This window comes from Miscanthus floridulus, chromosome 8, assembly GCF_019320115.1.
Source record: "Miscanthus floridulus cultivar M001 chromosome 8, ASM1932011v1, whole genome shotgun sequence".
In the NCBI taxonomy this organism is placed as follows: domain Eukaryota; kingdom Viridiplantae; phylum Streptophyta; class Magnoliopsida; order Poales; family Poaceae; genus Miscanthus; species Miscanthus floridulus.
In genome coordinates, this window is record NC_089587.1 from 84,233,238 (window position 1) to 84,239,237 (window position 6,000).

Genomic DNA, 6,000 nt, shown 5'->3' on the forward strand with positions numbered 1-6,000 from the left:
CACTTGACCTGACCGGACGCTCCAGCTTCTACTGACCGGACGCTGGACCCTCAGCGTCCAGTCGTTTCCAGTAAGCTCCCGAGCATGACCGGACGCGTCCGGTCGAACGCGATCGGACGCAGCCAGCGTCCGGTCACTCTCCAGCTACTGCGTCACCGTACGTCAGCGCGACCGGACGCAGCCTGCCAGCGTCCGGTGCATTTAGATCCAGCGTCCGGTTAGTTGACCGACGCCAGCATCTTCTCCATTCTCTTCACCCTTGCACCAATGTGCTAACCACCAAGAATTTGCATCCGGCGCAATAGAAAATAGACATTCCATTTTTCCAAAAGCGCCGAATCCTGCCTCGCAAGCTCGGCGGGAGGGAGAGAGGGACCCAAACCCATCTCACCCCTGCAAACACCACCTCCTTTGTAAATGTGCCAACACCACCAAGTGTACACCACCATGTGTATGTGTGTTAGCATTTTCACAATCATTTCCCAAAGGATGTTAGCCACTCAACTGCCACGCCACTCGATCCTAGCGACAATGCAAAGTTAGATCACTCGAGTGGCACTAGATGACCGATATGCAAACAAGTTTGCCCCTCTTGATAGTACGGCCATCTATTCTAAACCCGGTCATAAACTTCTCTACACACCTATGACCGGTGAAATGAAATGCCCTAGGTTATACCTTTGCCTTGCGCATTCCATTCCATCTCCTTCAATGTCGATGCAACACATGCACCAACACGATCAACAATGATATGATCCACTTCATATCATCACATGATCATATTGGTTCATCGATCTTGACTCTACTTGCTCTTCACCGTTGCCATCGTCCATCGGCGCCAAGTCTTGCTCAAGCTTCACCGCCACGCGGTCCATCACTCCAAAGCCTTCGACTTGCCCTTCACGCTTGCAACCGGTCCATCAAGCCAAGTCTTGTCTTGATCTTCTCCACCTTGATCACATGACTCAATGTCATGTCTCATGTGCAATAAGCTCCTTCATCATCACATGTGTGAGCTTTGCAACATCTCCAAGCCGTTTTCACCTTCATGGCATATGTTGCTCACACACATGTACCTGTGGACTAATCACCTGTGTATCTCACATAAACACAATTAGTCCACCTAAGTTGTCACTCAATTACCAAAACCAAACAAGGACCTTTTAGAGGAGCAGTGGATAGGGCTGGCCATGGTGAGCTCGGAGCTTAGCGGCGCTCCGTGACCATGGCGGCGATGGCGATGTAAAATGTCACATTACCTGGGCTCTGACAAAGGCAATGGCAGGTCAATGAGGTAGAGGAGATGATGGCGGAGCTGTGTGCGTGAGCAATTGCATAATGGCACTATGGCGGTGGCGTGCGAGCTCAGCAAGGGTACAGTGGCGATGGCGACAGCGCTTGGTTCCGCTCAGGCATGGTGAAGGCGAGAGAAAGGCAGAGTGAGGCGAGTGAGAGCAAGTGAGGAGGGCAGCGGCCTCGCGCGGCTTTGTTGCCTGCGTCGGGCTGACTAGTTTTACAAAACAACATTTTGTTGATACTTATGAGCTCTATTTGACCATGTTAGACAGTAAATTAGATTATGACCCTTAAATAAAGTTTGTTACCCATGACAAGAACTACAACTTTTATTTAGGTCACACAGCCATGCAAACACTCTAAGCTACTTTCAACTTTGGTCTAACTAGTACAATGAAAATGGTATTTCAAATGAAACCAACACTTAGAAGCAAATTTGGTCTATGTCATGAATATAAACATTGTTCCATTTATCATTCTAGATGTGTCTAAGGTGTTTTCGTGACCTCACAACCATCTCATACATCGGTCATACATGATTGCAAGCATAAGCATATATATAAAATCAACAATTCATGTGATAAGGTATAAGAATAAGATGAAATTTCATATGCTCATGTTCATGAATGCTTGGATGATGCTTGTGCTCATGAAATGCAGGTGCCAAATGCAAAGCTTAACACTGGGGTGTTATAGCCCCTCCCCCTTATAGAAATCTCATCCTGATATTTGAAAGACCTGCCATTCCTTAAAAAGGTGGGATAAACCTCACGTAAATAATCCTCCCGTTCCCACGTGGCATCTTGTTCACTGTGGTTATTCCACACCACCTTGTAGAACTTAATGACCTTGCTTCGAGTTACTCTTTGCATTTCTTCTAGCACACATATTGGTTTCTCTTCATAAGTTAAATCCGATTGGAGCTTAATGTTGGTGGGTGCAATGGCTTCCTCAGGTACGCGAAGACATTTTTCAACTGCAAAACATGGAAGACATCGAATATCGCACTCATCTCAGGAGGAAGTTGTAACTTGTAGGCAATATTTCCTTCCCATTCAATAATCTAGTACGGGCCTACATACCTAGGCGCAAGCTTCCTTTTTACTCCAAATCTCTACACTCCCTTCATGGGTGACACTTTTAAGTATACAGAGTCTCCCACTTCAAAGGTTAATGGTCTTCTTCTTTTATTAGCATAACTCTTTTGTCTTGACTGAGCTGCTTTCATGTGCTATTGGATAACACATACTTGTTCTTCAGCTTCGGTGACAAAGTCAATGCCAAAATATCTTCTTTCTCCGGGTTCAATCCAATTCAAGGGAGTTCTACATTTCCACCCATATAAGGCTTCAAAAGGAGCCATCTTGATGCTCACTTGATAATTGTTGTTGTAGGAGAACTTGGCTAAAGGTAGCCACTTTTCCCATGAACCCTTGGAAGATATTATACAAGCTCTCAACATGTCTTCTAAGATTTGATTCACTTGCTCGGTCTGTCCCAAAGTTTGTAGATGGTATGCTGAACTTCTGATTAGTTTGGTTCCCAAGGCCTGGTGCAAGTGTTCTAAAAAATGAGCTATAAACTGTGGTCCCCGATATAAGATTATGGTCCTTGGTACTCCATTTAGCCTCATGATCTGAGAAACGTACAGCTCAGCGTACTTCCCCGCGTGATATGTTGTGTTAACCGGTATAAAATATGCTGACTTGGTGAGGCGATCTACATCGATCTATATGGAATTGTGACCTTGCTGTGTCATCGGAAGGCCAATAATAAAGTCCATACTTATTTCCTCCCATTTCTAGCCTAGAATAGGCAACGGCTAAAGTAATCCAACAGATTTCAAATGAATGGCCTTTACTCTACTGCAATTATCACACCTAGCTACATAGGCGGCAATTTTCTTCTTCATCTTGGTCCACCAAAAATGGGTTTTCAAATCTTGATACATTTTGCTACTACCCGGATGGATAGATAACTTGGATGAATGAGCTTTATCTAAAATTTGATTTCTAAGTTCTTGGTCTTTCAGTACCACAAGTTGGACCTCAATCCATAGCACACCTCTCTCATCCAACCTAAAATGTTTGGTTTCCTGTTCTTGCATCTTTCTCTTAATGTGAAATACACCTACATCTATCTTATGTAGTTCTATGATTTTGCTCTCAAGTGAGCAACTGATAGTGATATTGTGTAGCACAACAGGATGTAACAAATAAAATCCATCTTCCAACAAGGCTTCCAAAGTGTTGTAATGAGATTTCTGACTAAGTGCATCTGCTACAACATTGGCCTTTCCTGGATGGTAGTGCACTTCCAAATTATAGTCCTTGATCAGCTCTAACCATCTTCGCTGCCTCATGTTTAGCTCAGATTGAGTAAAGATATATTTGAGACTTTTGTGGTCAGTATATATGTGACATACATTTTACAACAAGTAATGTCTTCATATCTTCAATGCATGAATAACTGTTGCGAGCTCTAAATCATGCGTAGGATAATGGACTTCATGCTTTCTCAACTGTCAAGAAGCATAGGCAATAACTCGACCTTCTTGCATAAGCACACACCCCAAACATGTACCCGATGCATCACAGAACACATCGAAAGGCTTTTCAATGATGGGTTATGCTAGAACAGGAGCTGTAGTTAACAAGGTCCTTAGGGTGTGAAAAGCAGCTTCACACTCTGGTGTCCAATTAAACTTTTCATCCTTCTAGAGTAGTCTAGTCATGGGCTTAGCTATCTTGGAGAAATTAGGAATGAAACGATGATAGTAGCCTTCTAGCCCTAGAAAACTCCGAACTTCATGAACCGAAGTCGGGACCTTCCAATCCATGACCTCTTGTACTTTAGATGGGTCTACAGAAATTTCATCTTTAGATAAGATGTGACCCAAGAAGGGTATTTTGCTCAACTAGATTTAACACTTGCTAAATTTGGCATATAACTTATGTTCCCTCAATCTGGACAAAACAACTCTCAGATGCTCTACATGGTCTGCCTCATTCTCTGAGTAAATCAAGATATCATCGATAAACACAACCATGAACTTGTCGAGCTCAGGCATGAATACTGAATTCATCAAGTACATGAAGTAGACAGGAGCATTTGTCAGTCCAAAAGACATGACCAAATACTCGTACAAGTCGTACCTAGTAGAGAAAGCTGTTTTAGGTATATCCTATGGCCTGATCTTAATCTAATGATAGCTGGACTCAAGTCAATCTTAGAGAATACCTTTGCTTGTGCCAATTGATCGAACAAGATATTGATACAGGGCAAAGGATACTTGTTCTTAATGGTCACAGTATTAAGCGGCCTATAATCCACACACATTCTCAAGGACTTGTCCTTCTTTACAAATAAAGCTGGACATCCCCATGGAGACGAACTAGGTTGAATGAGACCTTTGTCCAATAGTTTTTTTTAACTGAATTTTAAGTTCAGCTCACTCATTTGGTGGCATCCTATAGGGTCTTCGTGAGATAGGTGCCATACCTGGCACTAACTCGATCTTAAATTCCACATCCCTATCAAACGGTAGATCTGACAACTCATCTAAAAATACATCAGGAAACTCACAAACCAGTGGAATATCATAGAGGTTAGTGGCTTGGATAGCACAAGATAAGTTTTGGAGATAAAAACTTCGGGGAAGTGGTACTAGAAAAGCATTACCTCCCTTTGGTTCTCTCAACATAATTGTTCTAGTGCTAGTGTCAATGAGAACCCCATGATCACTCATCCATTTCATGCCTAAGATCACATCTATGGCTAATCCAGGCAATACTATCAAATCCGCTATGTACTCCCTCTCTTGTATCGAGATGAGCATATTTCTAACTATCTAATTTGTAGAGATAGTAGCCCCAGCTGAACTTATACTATAACCACCCTTGTTTACCTCAATTATTTTTTGATCATACTTAGATGCAAATGCTTGGCTCTTAAATGAATGAGAAGCTCCAGAATCAAATAAAATAATGGCAGGATGTTTGTTAACAAGAAACATACTGGCGGTGACAACTTCTCCTGCATGAACTTCTTCAACAACTATGTAATGCATGTATCTAGGACGTGCCTTTGGATTTGCCTGTTTCTGATTACCCTAGTTTTGATTGCCATTTTTCTTAGGATGGGGGCACTCCTTAGACCAACGACCTAACTAATTGCAGTTGAAGCATGGCTAATAGCTCCTTGGTCCTATTGAGCTTTCTTGCCCTCTGTTTCCCTTGGGTAGGGCAATGGTGGACGCCCTACGAAATGTCTTCTAGGGGTGGTTGGCCTGAGCTTTTAGCGAAGGAGGCCTAAACTTAGGCGCTGGTGGACGAAACTATGGCCTAGCCACCACTCGAGCTCTAGACTAGAAAGATCCTGAGGCGCCTACCTCAGCTGCTCTTTTGCGGCCCTTCGCTGCTGCGTGCAAATTGTTTTGGTTCTCCTAGGTCAAGGCATCGCTGACAAACTCATTGTATGTGGTACACCTTGAGTTGCCCACGGTCTTCATCACTGCAAACATTGCACTCATAGCAGAACTAGAACTATTTGCCTGCTCATCCTAGTCTCGGATCAACGCATTATGGTTGTGTTGTGCCCAAACTGCTATGGATGGATCCACTCGAGGGAACATACCAGCGGCACTACCAGTAAGCTCATCCCCGTATTGCTGACATATCTGGCTCAACACCTCAAAGGTCACTA